General features: G+C 38.3%; 2 pseudogenes; one reads left to right on the top strand and one right to left on the bottom strand.

Moving 5' to 3' along the window:
- Positions 1-5,514: 5,514 nt before the first annotated feature.
- On the bottom strand, positions 5,515-17,790 carry LOC110756021 (UDP-glycosyltransferase 88F5 pseudogene; annotated as a pseudogene).
- LOC148298092 (UDP-glycosyltransferase 88F5 pseudogene) lies at positions 17,635-20,041 on the top strand (annotated as a pseudogene).
- The last annotated feature ends 1,279 nt before the right edge of the window (positions 20,042-21,320 follow it).

Below are 21,320 nucleotides of genomic sequence, written 5' to 3'. Positions count from 1 at the left end.
GCTAAGATTGCGATCTTTGGGAGCTCAAGTGATGAGCCCCAAGAAGCTGTGCGTGAAGCCCCGGAAGAGGACAGCCAGAGGGCCAAACTCAAAGCTCCAATGGTCGAGACACCAAGCACCGAGAAGAAATGATTTCCTACTGCATTATTGTTGTTTTTATTTTATTTTGTTGTTTTTGTATTTTCGTTATTTTGTTTCGGAAATAAAAGAGTAAGGTTGCAGAAAGAAAAAGAAAAAGAAAACACACTTCCCAACTAAAATAAAACAAAGACGACAAACGGAAAAGAAAACACATTTCCCTAACTAAAATAAACTAAAGATGATAGCCGAAAGGGAAAAGCAAAAACACAAAGCTCTAGAAAATGAAAGTAACGGGCAAAAACATTAAACACCAGAAAACACGGAGGAAAAAAAAAGAAAAGTAAAGTAAAGGTGCTCCCCCTTGAAGCGATTAGGTCGAGCATGCCCGGGAAATCCGAAATGGTGTTGGCTCTCTCTCATCAGCATATGTCTATTTAAACCACACCTCTGCAAGCGGATGATACCCAGCATTTCTTCCTGCAAACTCAAGGAAAAACATCAAAAAATTCAGAAGCAAAACAAATGGCATCCTCATGCACTCACCTTGATGATCTCGACCTTGAGCTATCCCTTGCACCTCCGAATGCCCAGATAAGGGCTCCTCCAAACCGTGTCTTCCCAAACTCCACATATCATCACGGTACGGCCTCAAACTTTGCTGAGGCAATACCGAACTTTTCTGAGGTACTGCCGAACAGAGCAGTGCTGCTAGGAGGCATGATTAGCAGCAAGCTCACTCCGACAGATCATCTGCATGTGGCACAGAGGTCTGACAAGGCAGCGGTAGAGGAGTCCCACAATTTAACTGTGCTCCACGCGGTCTCCGCTACCAATTTGGGCATGCGCCTACTAGCGAGGACAAGGGAGTGTGCCACGATGAGCGAGGAAATAGCTTCCTTGAAGGCTATGGTGGCGGACTTGCAGAAGCGGCTCTACTGTGCCAATCAGCACGTGGAAGCACTGCAAAGAAAAAATGAGGACCATGTGGAGCTGCTGCAGATTCTACAAGTGCGAGAAAATAGAGGCAAGCCATGATGATGAAGAAGATGAAGAATATTTCTTTTTTTGTTTTGTTTTTGTTTTGTTTTTTTTTTATTTATTGTTTTTGTTTTTATTTTGTTTTTGTTGTTTTGTTGTTTTTTTATTTTTTTTTATTTTTTATTTTATTTTTTTTTAATGTTTTTTTTATTTATGCAATGTTTGAAATAAAAATGTGTTTTAACACTCAGAAATAAACTAACCAACCAAACCACGTAAATAAAAACATAAACTAACTTAACGAAACAAAAACAAAAACAAATCAAAAACAAAGACTCAACAGAAAAGAAAACAAAGAAAATAAAAATAAACTTAATTTAAAAACACACGAATATACAAGCAACTCACGGATGACCAGTTAAGGGCCTCAGAAAACACAGCCAGGGGATCCGGGAAGGTTGGAGGGGTCACAATGGTCCCGCTTAAAACCCAAACTCCTTAGACACCGAAGGTGTCGCCTATAGAACTCCTAGACACTGTATTGACGGAAGTGCTCACTGGAGTTACCATAAGTCAGCTCATATGAAAAATCTTTTTAAAAATTTTTAAGATAAGAAACAAAAACAAATTAAGATAAAATGGAACAACAAACCATAAACGAAAATGAACTAAGTACTCTAAACAAATTCAAACAAACAACATAAATTGTTGTACTAAAAGAAACAAACCAATAAACCAAAGAAAAACACAAACAGCACTTTCTATCACCCGTTTATCACCATTTGGACAGATTCGTTTCTCTGTTTTTCAGCTTCGACCTGTGTTCAGTTTTTAGGCTATAACTTTCCAACCGTAAGTCTAAATTTCACGTTCTTTATATGGTTGGATTCAGCACAGAAAAACAAAGAACTCAACGCGGACCAAAAGGTAAAAACAATGACGTAAATAAACATAATTCAAAGAAGAGAAAGGATTGAAATGCTCCCCCTTGAAGCGATTAGGTCGAATGTGATGCACTTGGAGGTCGCGACTTCTCCCATTGCTCCACACTTCCCATTCTTATGATTGAGGTTGCCATCTCTCTCCATTTTTATTAAGCTATCATAAATTGCTAAAACAAACACACAAACTTGAAATGGAATTAAAAGGATTAGGAAATAAAAACTAAAATGAAAAGGAAAATCAACACACATCCAATTCCATGCTTCAAAGCAACAAGCACCAATGGTTTGTGTAAGCTGGGACTTAAACCCAGTTCTCTTGCTTGTTGGGCAATTGTCCTTTTCTGTTGGACTACAAACACAACTTGTCCATTAACGTCATTAACTTTAAAACTTGAAATTATCTAGAAAAACATGAAAATGAAAAATAAAAATAAAACAAGTAGGGAAAAGAAATAGAACCAAACTATGTTGCCAATCCCCGGCAACGGCGCCAAAAACTTGTTGTGTGGATTTCAGCTGCACCAAAATGGATTCAGTTGCATCCTCAACTTGTGATACTCGCAAGTGCACGAGCCGTTTGGTAGTATAGCATATGTAAGTGCGAGGTCGATCCCACGAGGATTGGTGATTGAATGATCCAATTCATTTCCCTACACAAAACAGAAATGAAAAAGAAAGGAAATAAATAAAACAAGAAAAAAAGAAAATAACTAACTCAAGTAGATAAGTTCCCAAGTTCAATTAGATTAATGGATTGATTCTAGCTAAAGTATGATTAAGCCATGGTGTGTGGTCATAACCTTGTGTTCCTAATTCCCTAATTTGATCATTTGTTGTCTAACCTAAAATTAAGCATTAGGAACCCATTAAGCATAGAAGAACAATTTAAACAACCAAGCATGTATCTAATCCCTGTTGTCGAATGTCCATACATACTCTTCCTATTCATAGTTCAATTCGAATTAAAGCATGGTGTCTACTCTTAATTCAAACCAAGATAGCTAACATGCAAGCCTAAATGGTGATCAATCATTCAAACTAGCATATTAACTTATAAGCATAATGAATAAGAACAAAAACCATAATTGAAACTTGGAAACTTATCAAACTTGAATACTTAAGAAAGAATGTACATTACAAGAAAAATAAATTACAACTAAGAAAACATTAAAGAGAGACTAAGAGAACTTTGAGGAAGAAAGGAGAAGTGTTTGGGAAAAGTGTTTGAGGACATGGAGGCTTTTTGGAGAAGAAAGTAGAAGTAGAGAGTTGTTTGAGAAAGTGTTTGGAGAACATGGAGAATGTTTGTGAACTTGGAGACTTTGGGAACTTAGGGAGTGGAGAGAAAGGTGTTTGTGAAGTGTTTGAGACATGGAGACTTTTGGAAGAGAAGGGAAATGTGTTTGGGAAATTTGGAGAAGGGAGGAGAAGTGTTTGGAGAACTTTAGAGATGGGAGAAGTGTTTGAGAGATTTGGAGAAGAAAATTTAGTAGAATGATCTTATTACAACAATTGAGAACTACAAAGGAAACTAAGAGAATTTGAGGGAGAGAAGGGAAGGGAGCTCTAGAGAAGTGTTTGAGAGCTCCCCCCCTTGGGGTGTTTTTACAAGCTTGGGAAACCTCACTATATATAGGCCTAAGGAAGCTGAAAATCTGAATTAAGTATGGCTAATGCATACAACACTTGTTTTATAAAATCTGAAATGGTTGATGCACTTCACTAATGCATACAACACTTCCATTATAAAATCTGAAATGGTTGATGCACTTCACTAATAAATCCCACCAGCAGCCCTAGCTCATCTTCATGTCACCATGACCAAGCTTCCAACCAGAAATAATAGCTCATCCTGAGGTCAGCATGACCAGCAACTTCAAGGGCTTACGAATTGGGCTTCCCTTAAGCAAATTAAGACTTTAAGCACTCAAACTTGAAGTTCAGAATGTCTTCTTTCCAGCCATATATCATTTGGGCCAATCCAAGGTCGGAGGAGGAAGTTAAGGCCAAAACAAATTGCTAACTCATTTTGCGCGCTGATAAAATCCATCCTGAGCATGGTTCTGTGTTTGCTAGGTAACAGACTCCATATTTATCCAATGGGGCTGAATTTTGGATATGTTATAGTATACACCCATTGGAACAACTTTCATGAAGAATGTGGCCTCATCCGAGCTATGTAGGTTGCTGAAACAAAGCTTGCAATATGACCTACGAAACTGGGCTGGCAGGGGACTGTAGCCAAAATTGAGTTTGTCTTTAAGCTCTTCATCCATTCATCCAAATTAGGCCCTAACATGCATGGATTCCATCATTTACTATCCAAAGCCCTCATTATTACCTAAAGCTCAATGAACTGAAAGATAAACACAAAAAGGATTAAAAGCACAAGTTTAACTCAAAAACATAACCAAATCATAAGCTAGAAGGGTACAAAATGATATACAATTATGAACCGATCACTCCCCCCCTTGGGGTGTGTTTACAAGCTTAGAGAACTTCCCTATTTATAGGCCTAGGGGAAGTGAAAATCTGAATTCAATATGGCTAATGCATACAACACTTGTTTTATAAAATCTGAAATGGTTGATGCACTTGTATTAGAAAATCTAAATTGGGTGATGCACTTGTATTAGAAAATCTTGAATTGGTTGATGCACTTCACCAATAGATCCCACCAGCAGCCCTAGCTCATCTTCATGCCACCATGACTAAGCTTCCAACCAGAAATGATAGCTCATACCTAGCTCACCATGACCAAGCATCCAACCAGCACATGCTGAGGTCAGCACGACCAGCAACTTCAAGGGCTTACAACTTGGGCTTCTCTTAATCAGATTAAAACTTTAAGCACTCGAAATTGAAGTTCAGAATGTCTTCTTTCCAGCCATATATCATTTGGGCCAATCCAAGGTCGGAGGAGGAAGTTAAGGCCAAAACAAATTGCTAACTCATTTTGCGCGCTGGTAAAATTCATCCTGAGCATGGCTCTGTGTTTGCTAGGTAACAGACGCCATATTTATCCAATGGGGCTGAATTTTGGATATGTTATAGTATACACCCATTGGAACAACTTTCATGAAGAATGTTGCCTCATCCGAGCTATGTAGGTTACTGAAACAAGGCTTGACATATGACCTACGAAACTGGACTGGCAGGGGGCTGTAGCCAAAATGAGTTTGTCTTTAAGCTCTTCTTCCCTTCATCCAAATTAGGCCTTAACATGCTTGAATTGCATGAATTATTCTCTCTAAAGCCATCATTATTACCTAAAGCTCAATGAACTGAAAGATAAACACAAAAAGGATTAAAAGCACAAGTTTAACTCAAAAACATAACCAAATCATAAGCTAGAAGGGTACAAAATGATATACAATTATGAACCGATCACCCACCATCTAAGTAAAAGGGCAATTTGAAGCACCTATAATAGTTTTTCCGGCAAGTGGAAGTGCAGCTGCACCTCTTTGCGCCTTAATAGGTCAACCACTGATCCCATAATATATATATATATTCACCAAGTGCAAAGTGCAAATCCATAACTTATGTAATGCTATTAACAAAGTTAACCAAGTTTCTAGTGGATGAACTAGACTCACTCCAAGTAGCCAAAGCCATCTCTCCCATTTTCCTGCTCCTTTCTCTAAGCTCTCTCCCTTTTTAAGACTCCATCAACTCCCTAACGCTTCTCTCCAATTCATCCCCAAACACAAACCCATCTTCCTCTCTTTGCTCTACAGCAATCGCCATTTCCATGTCCTTCACCAAAACACTCATATTCAAATGCTGCTCTGCATAGAGCGGCCATGCCACCATCGACACGCCGACAATCACCACTTCAAGCACCGAGTTCCACCCACAATGCGTCACGAACCCGGCCACCGATTCCTTCTTCAACACCGCCACCTGCGGCGCCCATGACTTCACCACCAAGCCCTTATCTTTGGTCCTCTCCAAGAGCCCTTCTGGCAACAAACCCTCCAAATCAAAGTCATGTACACCACAGACCTGCTTGGTTTTCTCATCATGGGAAGACTTCTTCACCACCCACAAAAACCTCTGTCCACTCTTCTCCAACCCATCTGCTATCTCTTTCAATTGAGCCCTTGAGAATGATCCTCTGCTTCCAAAACAGAGAAACACCACACTTCTACTTGACTGCTGATCAAGCCATGACAAACAATTTTCTGCCTATCCAAAATCCCCATATTCTTTTTCTTCAGAAATCAACGGCTCGATGTAGTAGATAGGAGGAGTGGGAGCATCAGGAACACAAAGACCTCCAACAATGGCTTTGAGGACTGTAGGAGGCTCAAGCTCTTCAAATGTGTTGGCTATGATCCCATTAGATTTGGGAAGGTGGGAGCAGAAGTAGACCATGTCCCAATATGCAGGGTCGTCTCGGTCAAGCATTGCCTTAGGCATATGAGGGCATTCAGGGGAGACTTCAAGTTGGGAAACTCCAAAATAGTCTCAGTCAGATCCTTGAAGCTCTTGGTGGTTTGTTCCATGATTTTTGGGAAATACAAAAAAACTGCAAGAGCTGCAGCGCTAGAGGTGTAAAAGTAGTAGATGGGAATGCCGAGTTCCTTCGCCATTGGCAGAGCAGAAGAGCAGAAGATGTCGATGATAAAAGTGTGAATAGCTGAAGATTTAGAGATTTCTTAGAGGCAAGGTGTGTTGGAAAAATTGGCTCACCTAAGGATACAAAGTCCTCTTTTGTGTGCTATGGATTTCTACCTAAATTCCATGACATGGTTGACTCATTTCTAGAAGAATTTTGGAGTTGCCCATGTGAGTAAATATTGGCTTGCCATCTTTGTCAAAAATAGGTGACTTGTTTGGTGGCACAAAATGGTGGAATGTTTGGTAGCCATCCATGGTTAAGTTTGGTAGCCAACATTTGAATAGTGTGAGGTTGCATTCACACTCTTGCATATTTGGCTATATAAAGGGGTTTAGCATGCAAGAAGCAAATCATGGCTTAAGAGTTCTCTAGTGTATCAAAGTGTAGAGCAAGGGGTGAGAGAGAAAAGAGAGCTTGGGGAGAGAATAGAGTTCTAAGGGGGTTTCTTTGTAAACCAAAGTTGTAACTTATTCTTTCATTAGTGAATTTCTCAAAGGGATCACCAAGAGGATGTAGGCAATTGCTGAACCTCTATAAATTCTTGTGTCATTTGGTGCTCGGTTGGTTTCTCAAGTGTAGTGTGTGTGATTCATCCATAATTGTGTTTGTCACAAAGTCCATCAACAACAAGATCATTAGGGGAGGGTGAGTTGAGTTTTGTGCTCAATTCACAACAAGTGGTATCAGAGCTGTGTTGGAGCAGCAAGTTGCTAGAGTGTTGAAGATGGCAGGTGACAAGGAAGCTGAAGGTGAAAGTAGCTCTATGCTGCAGAGGCTGCCACAATCTGTCAACATGAAGGTGGAGTTAAAGCCCTTCACAGGGAAGGAGAACTTCACGCTTTGGCAAAGGAGGATGAAGTCAGCCCTTACACAACAACATCTCCATGTTGTGTTGGTGGGCAAGGAAAAGAAGCCAACAGGTATGACAGATGATGAGTGGGGTGTACTTGACGAGTTAGCCAGAGGAGCCATCGAAAACTACCTCTCCGATGAGGTGCTCATCAACGTGTTGAAGGATACAGCGAAGCAAACATGGGAGAAGCTCGAAGAGATGTTTGCAGGGAAGTCGCTGTCCAACAAACTCTTCCTAAAGGAAGAACTCCTAAATCTTAAGATGGAGGAGGGAGGTAATCTAATGGAACATTTAAGTAGTTTCAATAGATGTGTTGCTGACTTGCAGAGAATGGAAGTTAATTATAGTACGGAGGATAAAGCTCTTATGTTGTTGACATCCTTACCTCCATCCTATAAACACTTTCGAACTACTCTTATGTTCGGGAAGGTCACTCTGGATTTTGAGCCGGTGGTGCAAGACATCATGACGCACCATAGGATGGCCCAACGTTCAGGAGAAAACCCTCAAGGTGAAGGTCTAGTTGCTAAGACCGAAGAGAGGGGCCGTTCAAAGAGGCGTGAAGGTAAGAAAGGCAGCAGAGGAAGGTCAAAATCCAAGGCAAAAGAAGGTTGTTTCGAGTGTGGGTCAAAGGAGCACTGGAAAAAGAATTGCCCCATATGGAAGGAGAAGAAGAACAAAGGGAAGAATGCAGCAAACACAGCTGAGGAAGTCACAGAAAGTGATGGTGAGCTTTTATGTGTTAATGGCAATGTTAAAACTAATGCATTTGCTAATTCTTCAAGGTGTTCCTCTTCCGATTGGATTTTGGATTCCGGGTGCTCATACCATATGTGCTCAAACAAGGAGTGGTTTGACACATATGAAAAAGAAGAAGGTGGTGAAGTTATGATGGGGGATGGCTCAATTTGTAAAGTCAAAGGCACCGGTACAATCAAGGTGAAGATGCATGATGGGGCTGTTAGGACGCTTGGAATGGTAAGACACATTCCAAAGTTGCGTAAGAATCTCATTTCCCTTGGAACTCTTGATAAGAATGGTTATTCAATTAAAGCTAATGGAGGGAAACTCATAATCTCAAAAGGTTCACTTGTGGTTATGAAGGGAGAAGTTCAACCTAATTGTCTATATAGATTGTGTGGTACAACAATTACAGGTGGAGCAGCTGTATCCACAAGCAAGGACTCGGAGGATGAAACTCAGCTTTGGCATTTGAGGCTAGGGCACATGAGTGAGAGGGGCATGCAGGAACTACACAACAGAAAGTTGTTAAAAGGTGTTCAAAGCTGCAAGCTGGAGTTCTGCAAATTCTGTACCATGGGAAAACAATCAAAAGTAGCTTTCAAGCAGCGAGATAAAGAGGAAGAAAGCACAGGTGTGCTAGATTATATTCATACGGATGTATGGGGGCCATCACCGATTAAATCAATGGGTGGAGCTCGCTATTTCGTGACTTTCTTGGATGATTTTTCCAGGAAGGTTTGGGTCTACTTCATGAAGGAGAAATCTGAGGTCTTCACCAAATTCAAAGAGTGGAAGGCAGAAGTTGAGAACCTAACCGGAAGAAAGATCAAGATCCTAAGGAGTGACAATGGTGGTGAATATAAAGACAACAAGTTCCTTGAGTTTTGCAGAAACGAAGGCATTAAGAGGCACTTTACCGTGAAGAAGACGCCCCAACAAAATGGAGTTGCAGAGAGGATGAATAGAACTCTCATGGAGCGTGAGAGATGTATGAGGATTCATGCAGGATTGCCCGAATCATTTTGGGCAGAGTCAGTTAACCATGCTTCCTATTTGGTTAACCGATCGCCGTCAAGAAATCTTGAGTTCAAATGTGCAGAGGAGGTATGGTCTAATAAGTCAATTGATTATACTAATCTTAAGGTATTTGGATGCAGTGCATATGCACTTATTCCTAGTGATGAAAGATCCAAGTTGAAGCCAAAGTCTCTTGAATGCATTTTCATCGGCTTTGAAAGTGGTGTGAAGGGCTACAAGCTATGGGATCCAGTGAACCAAAAGAAGATACTCAGCAGAGATGTTGTGTTTGATGAGAAGACCATGCCTATGAACAAAGTCAAGAATTCATATGCAAAGGAGGATGTTGTTGAGAAAGAAACAACCATTAAAGTTCCACTCAAGAAGGTGTCCAGGAAAACTTCACAAGAACAGCCAACTGAAGACGTTCAGGAGGAGGTGGAGTCTGACATTGAGGAGGAAGATGCTGGGCAACAACAACAACAAACTCAAGAAGAAGAGGCTCAAGAACTGGTGGAGCCATCATCTATAGCTCGGTCCAGGCCCAGGAGAACCATCAAACCACCTCAAAGGTTTGGATGGGACAATGACGCAGTTCACTATGCCTTAAATGCTAGTGAAGAAGAACCAACAACGTTCCAAGAGGCTGTTGAGAGCAAGGAACGAGAAAGTTGGATGGAAGCTATGATGCAAGAGATGGAATCTCTACACCAAAACTCAGTTTGGGAGTTAGTTCCTAAACCCGAAGGTCGCAAGGTTATTGGCTGCAAATGGGTGTTTAGGAAGAAAGAAGAAATGCATGAGAAGGGAGCCACCATATTCAAAGCTCGGTTGGTGGCCAAAGGATTCTTGCAAAAGGAGGGAGTTGATTATGATGAAATCTTCTCTCCGGTGGTGAAACATACTTCTATAAGGCTACTACTCTCCATAGTAGCTCAAAAGGACATGGAGGTGGAACAAATGGATGTGAAGACTGCTTTCCTCCATGGGGACTTGGAGGAGGACATCTACATGAGCCAACCTCAAGGGTTCATTGAAGCAAGCAAGGAAAATCTGGTTTGCAGGTTGAAAAAGTCTTTATACGGGCTGAAGCAATCTCCAAGACAGTGGAACAAGTGCTTCGATTCTTTCATGATGAAGATTGGGTATAGAAGATGTGAATCAGATTGCTGTGTATACACTCATGCATTCAAGGATGGTAATATCGTATTTTTGCTTCTTTATGTTGATGACATGCTAATTGCATGTAAAGATATGTCAAAAATCCAGGAATTGAAGACATTGCTTGGAAGGGAGTTTGACATGAAGGATCTTGGCCCTGCACAAAAGATCCTAGGAATGGAGATAAGGAGAAACAGAAATTCAGGCAAGCTATGGTTGTCACAAAGTAAGTACATTTCCAAAGTACTTGAAAAATTCAATATGATGGATTGCAAGCCTGTGTCTACTCCTTTGGCGGAGCATTTTAAGTTAAGTGCGCAGGAATGTCCTTCTACGGATGAAGAGAAGGAAGAAATGAGCAAAGTTCCATATGCAAGCTTGATAGGGTGTCTCATGTATGCAATGGTGTGCACACGCCCCGACTTAGCCCAAGCCGTAAGTGTAGTGTCAAGATACATGGCGAATCCAGGGAAACAACATTGGACAGCAGCAAAGTGGATTCTAAGGTATTTGAAGGGCACCAAGAGGATTGGTATATTGTTTGAAAGACAACAAGGAAAGGCATGTGTGTCGGGGTATGTGGACTCTGATTATGCAGGAGATCTAGACAAGAGGAGATCCACCACAGGATATGTCTTCATTTGTGGTGGAGGACCGATTAGTTGGAGAGCGGTGCTACAATCGGTTAGTGCTTTGTCTACTACAGAGGCGGAGTATATGGCGCTCACGGAAGCTTCTAAAGAAGCAGTATGGCTGAAGAGATTGGCAAAGGAATTCGGGATAGCTCAAGACTTGGTGGTGATACAAAGTGACAGTCAAAGTGCTATATACTTAGTGAAGAATCAAGCGTTCCATGGGAGGTCCAAACACATTGATGTACGATACCACCGGATAAGAGATTGGGTGAACGATGGAGACGTCATGATAAAGAAGGTTCATACAACTGAAAATGCTTCAGATTGTCTAACAAAGCCAGTCACAGCAGCAAAGTTCAAACATTGTTTGAGCTTGCTCAATCTTGTTTCATGCTAAAGATTGAGGTGGAGTTCTTGGGAGTTATCAGGACGATTCTCAAGACATAACAGATGTCCTGAAAGGCAATGATTTCCACATGGAGTTTTAGGTTCGCCAAGGTGGAGATTGTTGGAAAAATTGGCTCACCTAAGGATACAAAGTCCTCTTTTGTGTGCTATGGATTTCTACCTAAATTCCATGACATGGTTGACTCATTTCTAGAAGAATTTTGGAGTTGCCCATGTGAGTAAATATTGGCTTGCCATCTTTGTCAAAAATAGGTGACTTGTTTGGTGGCACAAAATGGTGGAATGTTTGGTAGCCATCCATGGTTAAGTTTGGTAGCCAACATTTGAATAGTGTGAGGTTGCATTCACACTCTTGCATATTTGGCTATATAAAGGGGTTTAGCATGCAAGAAGCAAATCATGGCTTAAGAGTTCTCTAGTGTATCAAAGTGTAGAGCAAGGGGTGAGAGAGAAAAGAGAGCTTGGGGAGAGAATAGAGTTCTAAGGGGGTTTCTTTGTAAACCAAAGTTGTAACTTATTCTTTCATTAGTGAATTTCTCAAAGGGATCACCAAGAGGATGTAGGCAATTGCTGAACCTCTATAAATTCTTGTGTCATTTGGTGCTCGGTTGGTTTCTCAAGTGTAGTGTGTGTGATTCATCCATAATTGTGTTTGTCACAAAGTCCATCAACAACAAGATCATTAGGGGAGGGTGAGTTGAGTTTTGTGCTCAATTCACAACAAGGTGGACATGAGGATCATTCCGGCGAATGAAATCGAACATTATGGCAGCCTCGCTGCGGCCAATTAATGTATTTTCATTTTGAACGCGAGGGATTTGGTAGAAGGAGATGGAAGTATAGGCTAGGGAGATACGTTGGATGTAGGCGGGGATGCTTGAAATTGATTGTCACATTGCAGGAGAGAAAATGCAAGATGGTGTAATTTCTCCTTCCTTTATTTCTTCATAAGATGAGCATGCTGATATATTTACGAAGGCCTTAGGAGGAGATGCCTTCAATTACTTAAGTCGCAAGTTGGGACTTCACAACATTCACTCTTTAACTCGAGGGGGAGTGCTGGAAATCAAATCTTATAATTGAAGGATTGTAAATATTGTAATTGTCTTTCCTGTATTAGACCCTAAGATTTATGGGTCAAACTTGGATTGTAGCCTTAATTAGGAATTATGCTAGAATACGAGATTGTAAACCTAGTATATAAAGGATAGTATTATGTACAATAAGATATCAGTAACACAACGTATTATTCCATCTCCTTTATTCTTTACAAACATTTAACTCATTATATGAATGAGTAATTTCTTTTTAAAGTTACGTCAAAATTTGACACATTTTTATTGAATTGTTTTTTCATATTAGGGGATTCGAACTTGAGTGTAGAGTGAAGAGCACATTCACTCAAATCAACTTAACTAAGCTCATATCTACGTGAATTTATTTATTCCAAATTATGAAAAAACATGAAATGGGACGACACATCATATTGCTTACACACAACTCTCACAATACTTGTGGAAAATATTGATAATTGATTAATTCAATAAAGGGACAACAAAACTACCTTAACTTTCAAGTTTAAACGCATATTACATTAGTTTATATAATATTTGCTAATTAATAATAAATGCATTCAAAATACAAAAAGTATCTTATCTTGATGACGACGATGTACTGTTTTCTTTTTAAATGAAGTAACATGTTTCCCATTAAAAAAAATTGAAAAAAAAACTTATGTCCAAACAAAAATTTAAAAACAAAAACAAAGTGTAGATCTTGTAGACTTGTAGGGGTCATAATTAATAGCAAATTCACCATCAATCATTTAATTAATGACTTCAATGTGTTATTCATACACTAATGTTTGACTTCAATGTTTTTAATTAATGACATTTTGAAAAGAATAATTGGATTGGACTGGATGGGCAAAACCCCATTAGCAAATTCACATCAACCATTTGACTTAAGTAGTAGGTAGAACCCCATCACAACTATGTTTACATTGAAACAAACAAAAAAACAAACACAGAAAAACAATTTTGACGTCCATAATTATGCCTAGAGTAGCAGTAATGACAAAATAATCAGCCAAATGTTGGATATATGACAATTTTAATATCCATAATTATACCAACACATCTAATGAATGCAATCCAACGGCCGAGATTAGAAATATGTAACCAATCTTTAATTTAATTACTTATTTAAGAATCTCCCAGTTGATATATTAATATTATTTGTAATTTGTTTTCATTATATATATATATTTTAAAGTGATGATTAGTGTGGTTAGTGTTACTTAAGAGGGCCATGATTTGAGTGTTGATTTAAAAGATAAGTAATTATCCATGATTTGAGTGTTGATTTAAAAGATAAGTAATTATTGTGTTAACAGATACTCCTCCATTGGGGAGGCTTTTCTGGGTATCGCTTATATCTACCCATCTGTAAAGCACTAGCAGCATGCCAGCCATTTGGTTTGATCATAGTTGTTTATTTTATGAAAGGGCATAATTAATTTTAGGGAGATTCACTATTATACCCAATATAGGAACCCAAATTATAAAAAAAAAACCATATATGAAATGGACTTTAAAAACACACCCAAAGTCCATTTACCACATAACAAAAAGACTTTTAACTTTTTTTAAATTACAAAACTGCCATTAATTTCTTAAACAAACCCAATCCCAAAACTTCATTATAAAAAAAAAAAAACCTAAAACACTCAATAGGGCATCAAAATAATTTAATAATCAAAATTAAATTAAATAGGACAAGCTGTCATTTTTTGGGTTTGTTTATAGAAATTAAATGGTGTATGGTTTATTTATAGTTTTAGTGTTAAGAATGGGTATATGACTAAATATATCTTAATTTTACTGGTCAAATTAATCAGTTCAAGACTAAAACTTACTTGCTTGAAGATTAATTTAACACATGGGGCTCTGATATTTTGTCTAACATAGAAGCTCCTGAAGAACATGTTAGAGGACATAATTACTTTTATATTGTGGCATAGCAATGTACTTCACAAGTAGTCATTCGTATTGCACCATCAAGGTGACAGGATTCCAACCTATGGCCCTCTGTACCCAAAACAGATTCGAACCTATGAACCTATGAACCTATGGCCCGGAGCATATACAAATATGCTGCCTATAGGGGCCCCTCTCCCGTTGGATCATGTCCCAGTTTTTAAATTTAGCAACTTTGTTTTTCTATTCATAAAGGATCTCCCTAATTAATAAACAATAGAGTTTCTCTTGATTAGACGTTGCTAATATTTCTTTATCTATAATATTTATTTAAGCTTGGAGAGAATTAAACCTTCCTTGATCTCTCGTTTCTTCGATCGTCCGATTTAGTTAATCCTCTTCGTGCCAACCCCACCCGCCACACCTAAGTTGCCAACATTCCATATGCTGACGGTCTTAAAACAAATGAAAAGAGGCCGGGGGAATGAGAATATCTGTCAACCCCAGTTTTGTTCCAATTAGCTTCAGAAACCAGCAAAAGTTTCAAGCTCAGATTCCTATAATACTAAAACCACAAATATTAAATCTCCCTGTAGCTTAAAGCAAAAAAAAAACAATTCAAGCAAACAGACCAAAAATCTTACTAAATTTGAACCACAAGCATCCCACCAAAAAAAAGCCCTAGTTTCAGAAACTCCAAAACCCACCTACAAATTTTAGTTTTTCTTCTCCTTTCTTTTGGGTAAATAAGAAAACCCACCTACAAATTTTTTCGAATGGTTCACAAGACAAAGAGTAAACGCAAAGAAACATAGAAACGTAAGATGAGAGGAATTACACTTTGGCTTGAGGAAGTGATACGGCAAAGAAGAATCAACCTGGATTTTTTTTCCCTCTTGAGCTTCTATCCCCAGAGAAAGAAGACAAGCAAAGAGAAAGGTGTAAATTTGTCCTTAGAAATCATTTTTCAAATGGGTAAATTTGTATATAAAAGTTTGAAGATAAGGTAGGTGAGAAAATAGGACAGATGGGTGGAAATAGCAGCACTCAAAAAAATAAAAAAGCAACAATTAGAAATTATTGAACCTTCCATATATTTCTAGCAATTAAATTTGAGTGCTTCCTATCTACTTTACCATTTGGCTCCATCCGTTTTGATTTGACGTATACGTAATTTGTTTGAATGTGGAAAATGTAACACACAAATTTATGTATTCTCAGTTTGTAAACGCTATGCTTTCATTTGGTAAAACTGAGTGTCATATACAGTGGTTATCATTCTATTTTATTAAAGAACACAATCATAAGAAAGATTCTTGATATCAAATCAAATCAAATCTTAACAATGACACTAGAAGGAAATTAGAAAATTAAAGCTCACTGTTGAGTGAAGTTACATCTCCTAAATCTGCTTTATAAAAAATATGTTGAAATTGAAATAGCTCAAAGTCGAGAAGTATTTGAATTTATTTTATCTTTAACAAATTATATGCGAAGGAATATTATAGTAGTAGAACCAGGTTCAAATATCAATCAAAACTTTATAATTCCTTCAATAATTAAACTTTTATAATTTAAACGTATTGCCTTCATTTATCATAGTTGTTGGAACTAGCTCGTAGATTTTACCTTTTTCTTCTCTCTTATTTTGGTTTTCTTTGGAGTGATGATTAGTGTGGTCAGTGTTACTTTATATGTCAAGAGGGCCATGATTTCATGATTTCATCGAAAATGCTCAGAATGGGGTATTTTTGAGTTTTGATTTAAAAGATAAGTAATTATTGTGTTAACAGATATTTGATTTGTTGTTTATATCCTCCTCCTCTGGGGAGACTTTTCTGGGTATCGCTTATATCTACCCATCTGTAAAGCACTAGCAACATGCCAGCCATTTGGTTTGATCATAATTGTTTATTTTATGAAAGGACATAATTAATTTTACTGGTCAAATTAATCAGTTCAAGACTAAAACTTACTTGCTTGAAGGTTAATTTAACACATATGGAGGTTTGATATTTTGTCTAACATAGAAGCTCCTGAAAGAACATGTTAGAGGCATTATTACAAGTAGTCATTCGTATTGCACCATCAAGGTGACAGGATTCGAACCTAGCTATGGCCCTCTGTACCCAAAGCAGATTTGAACCTATGAACCTATGGCCCGGAGCATATACAAATATGCTGCCTATAGGGGCCCCTCTCCCGTTGGATCATGTCCCAGTTTTCAAATTTAGCAACTTTGTTTTTCTCTTCATAAAGGATCTCCCTAATTAATAAACAATAGAGTTTTTCTTGATTAGACGTTGCTAGTATTTCTTTATCTATAATATTTATTTAAGCTTGATTAGAGCTTTTCGTGCCAACCCCACCTGCCACACCAAAGTTGCCAACATTCCATAGCTGAATGTCTTAAAACAAATGAAACGAGGCGGGGGGAATGAGAATATCTGTCAATAATCCAGTTTATTTGGTATTTGAGAGGTTATTTATCTGAAAATTATAAAGAACAGAATTGAGAGTTTAGAATAATTATCTCAAAATTCGAGAATTATAATAATTACAGTATCCATTCTAAATAAGTAAATATGTCATGAATAATATACAATAATTTTTGCTATTTTCGCTTCTGTTTCTTTGTTGAAAAATAAACATTAGGTTGTGTGTGAGATTATAGATGATAACTTTTTGGTGACGACTTTTGTTTAACGTTCTCTCTTTTTCTTCTCCATTGCCAAAAACTGAAATTCCAATCTTTGACTCATGCTTGACATTTTTGGCATGTTGGTTACTTCAATTGCAACTTTTCAACCACACAATCGACGTTAATGATCAATGATTGAGAAAGACAATATTGAATTTGAGCAGAAATTATTATATGGTACTGGAATATAATTATGTTATATAATTCATTCACATGTATTAATATAGGTAGATGACATGGTTAATATTTCACACTTTTAAGATATAATATTAATAAATATTCACTTAGATTATAATTCGTCAACGTGATCATGTTGAGAGTGAATCAAAGAGTTTGAAATGTCTGATCAAGTTAAAATGAAGCAGCAACCCAGATAATGTTTGATCAAGCCAAATCATCTACTATAAAGTTCCATGTTATTATAGTAGATGAAAGCTTTCAATGCCCGAATCGAGACCAGTACATATTCTGGGATGCTTTCCACCCAACAGCAGCAGCTAACATCATAATTGGGAGGAAAGCTTTCAATGGGGACCTTAGCCAGGTTTATCCCATGAACATACAGCAGCTTGCCACTCTTAACATTAAAAGCAGCCCATAGAAAACTTATGATATTTCTAGTCATTTTCATGGTTCTATTTTACCATTTGGATCTGTATCCATTTTGATTTGACAACTTTGTTTGAGTGTGGAAAATGTAATACTGCACATCAAAGACTCTTGTCCATGCTTGTGAGAACCTGGTTATTCCATTAAAAAACCATTTCCTCCCTTTTTCTTTTGATCATGATAAATGTCTTTCAGAATCAGCCAATCAATGTCAACTTTGCATTTGCCGTGGTCGATTTGGTGTACAACCTGTGCCTTGCCTCGTGCTTAACCTAACTTTCAGACTTGAATTTCCATCTACTTTGAGTGAAGAGTATTTCAAAACCTCTTCCCCCTTAAAAGCTTTGAGCAATGAGAAGCGAAAATGAAAAACCAGAGAAGTGAAACACAAACCAACCAAAGCCATGGAAGAAGATACAATAGTCCTCTATGCAGCTCCAGGAATGGGGCACATAATCTCCATGGTTGAGCTAGGCAAGCTCATTCTCAATCGTTACCCTGGAAAATTCTCCATTACCATTCTCTACACTTGTGGCTGTTTTGTTGACACTCCAAGCATCCCCGCCTACATCCAGCGCATCTCCCTAGCCCATCCTTCCATCTCCTTCCGCCAATTCCCTCGCGTTCAAATTGAAAATACATTAATTGGAGCAGCCATAATGTTCGATTTCATTCGCCGAAATGATCCTCATGTCCGCCAGGCCCTCCAAGAAATTTCTAAATCTTTAGCCATTCGCGCTTTTATCATCGACATCTTCTGCTCCTCTGCTCTGCCAATGGCGAAGGAACTCGGCATTCCCACCTACTACTTTTACACCTCTGGTGCTGCAGCTCTTGCAGTTTTTCTGTATTTCCCGAAAATCGGGGAACAAACCACCAAGAGCTTCAAGGATCTGACCGAGACTGTTTTGGAGTTTCCCGGGTTGAAGTCACCACTGAATGCCCCCCACATGCCTGAGGCAATGCTTGATCGAGACGACCCTTCGTATTGGGACATGGTCTACTTCTGCTCCCACCTTCCCAAATCTAATGGGATCATAGACAACACGTTTGAAGAGCTCGAGCCTCCTGCAGTCCTCAAAGCCATTGCTCAAGGTCTTTGTGTTCCTGATGCTCCCACTCCTCCTGTCTACTATATTGGGCCGTTGATTGCTGAAGAAGAAGAATCTAGGGATTCTACAGAGGCAGAAGATTGTTTGTCATGGCTTGATCAACAACCAAGTAGAAGTGTGGTGTTTCTCTGTTTTGGAAGCAGAGGATCATTCTCAAGGGCTCAATTGAAGGAGATAGCAGATGGGTTGGAGAAGAGTGGACAGAGGTTTTTGTGGGTAGTGAAGAAGCCTCCCCTTGATGAGAAAACCAAGCAGGTCCATGGAGTACATGACTTTGATTTGGAGGGTTTGTTGCCAGAAGGGTTCATGGAGAGGACCAAAGATAGGGGCTTGGTGGTGAAGTCATGGGCGTCGCAGGTGGCAGTGTTAAAGAAGGAATCGGTGGCAGGGTTCGTGACGCATTGTGGGTGGAACTCGGTGCTTGAAGCGGTGATTGCCGGCGTGCCGATGGTGGCATGGCCTCTCTATGCAGAGCAACATTTGAATAAGAGTGTTTTGGTGAAGGACATGGAAATGGCGATTGCTGTGGAGCAGAGAGAGGAAGATGGGTTTGTGTTTGGGGATGAATTGGAGAGAAGCGTTAGGGAGTTGATGGAGTCGAAAAAAGGGGAAGAGCTTAGAGAAAGGAGTAGGAAAATGGGAGAGATGGCTTTGGCTGCTTGGAGTGAGTCTGGTTCATCCACTAGAAACTTGGTTAACTTTGTTAATAGCATTACATAAGTTATGGATTTGCACTTTGCACTTGGTGAATAAAAAAATAAAGGGGAATACCAAGGGTGCATCTTCTTGTTCACCTTATTGTGCTTAACAAATCTTCTTGTTCACCTTATTTTGGGATCAATGGCGGACCTATTAAGGTGTAAGGAGGTGTAGCTGCACCTCCCCTCGCCGGAAACACCATTATAGGTGCTTCAAATTGCCCATTCGCTCAGCTGGTGATGATGCACTCTTGGTGTACTGATTACCTTATTTCCATTTTCAGCATTTAAGTAAGTGTCTTTGTCCTTTGCTCAGCCGTTTGGTCATTGGAGAAGATTTGCCCATATTCGGCACATAGTTGCTTTGAACTTTTGTTTGTTCATCAGTAATATGTTGTCGCTTATTTTAAAATAAAATAAAAAGCAACCATTATAAATTATTGTACCTTCCATATATTTGTAGTAATTAAATTTGGGTGCTTCCTTTCTACTTTACCATTTGGCTCCATCCGTTTCGATTTTATAAATTTGTTTGAGTGTGGAAAATGTAACACATCAAATTTATATATTCTTAGTTTGTAAACACTATGCTTTCATTTGGTTAAACTCAGTGGTTATCATTCTATAGTCAGAAATAGTTACCATTTTTAAGAATAAGTTGAAGAAGAAACCCAGACGGACCTTAAGCCTTATTACAAGAATGGGCAGTGTAAGAGAGCCATTAAAACATAGAAGAAGAGCTACCAAGAAGAAGATAAAAACGAACTTGTGCTTTCTTTTTGCTAGTTTGGCTTGGCTTTTGTTTTTTTCGTGCATATTAAAAGCTTTAGTTTCTTCAAAATAAAAATAAAAACTCAAAGTTTGAATTTTTACTACAAAACAACATTGGTAATGTTGAAAACTGGGTGGTAGTTGGCCTGGTTTTGGTTTCTCGATGCATATTAAAAGCTTTAGTCTTTTTAAAAAAAATAAAACTTTAATTTGAATTGTTTAACGTAAAAGCACACCGGGAATGTTGACAACTAAAGGTGGGTGGGAGTTATAATAAAAACAAAGCTAACCATAACTCAAATCAATAAAATATTACACTTTTTCAAGTTTCCAATACACTTGAATTAAATATAATAAGAACAAATCATTGACCATATACCTAAATGTAACGAAAACTGATTTTGTTACCGTGAAAACGACACTAGAAGGAAATCAAATCAAAGTTCACTGTTGAGTGAAATTACATGTCCATCTACCTAAATGGTGAGGACTATTGCCCCCTTTTTTTGGTAGTGTCAAATCAAATCAAATCTTAACAACGACACTAGAAGGAAATTAGAAAATCAAAGTTCACTGTTGAGTGAAATTACATGTCCTAACTCTGCTCTATAAAAAATATGTTGAAATTGAAATAGCTCGAAGTTGAGAAAAAGAAGTCTTTGAATTTATTTTATCTTCAACAAATTATGCAAAGGAATATTATAGTAGTAGAACCAGGTTCAAATATCAATCAAAACTTTATAATTCCTTCAATAATTAAACTTTTATAATTTAAACGTATTGCCTTCATTTATCATAGTTGTTGGAATCACTCGTAGATTGTACATTTTTCTTCTCTCTTATTTTGGTTTTTTTTTCCTTCTTTTTTTGTTTGTGGTGCCAAACGATAGAAATGTATTAGATTGTATTTGAAAGGTTTACGTCCAAAACAAGAACATTAATAAAAGGGCATGTTGGCTCCACCAACATTAGGCGTGCTACTATATTTGGAAACTCTTTTTAA

Source organism: Prunus avium, chromosome 1, assembly GCF_965620075.1.
Source record: "Prunus avium chromosome 1, drPruAviu1.hap1.1, whole genome shotgun sequence".
Classification (NCBI taxonomy): Eukaryota; Viridiplantae; Streptophyta; class Magnoliopsida; order Rosales; family Rosaceae; genus Prunus; species Prunus avium.
This window is presented reverse-complemented; position numbering and strand designations above follow the sequence as displayed.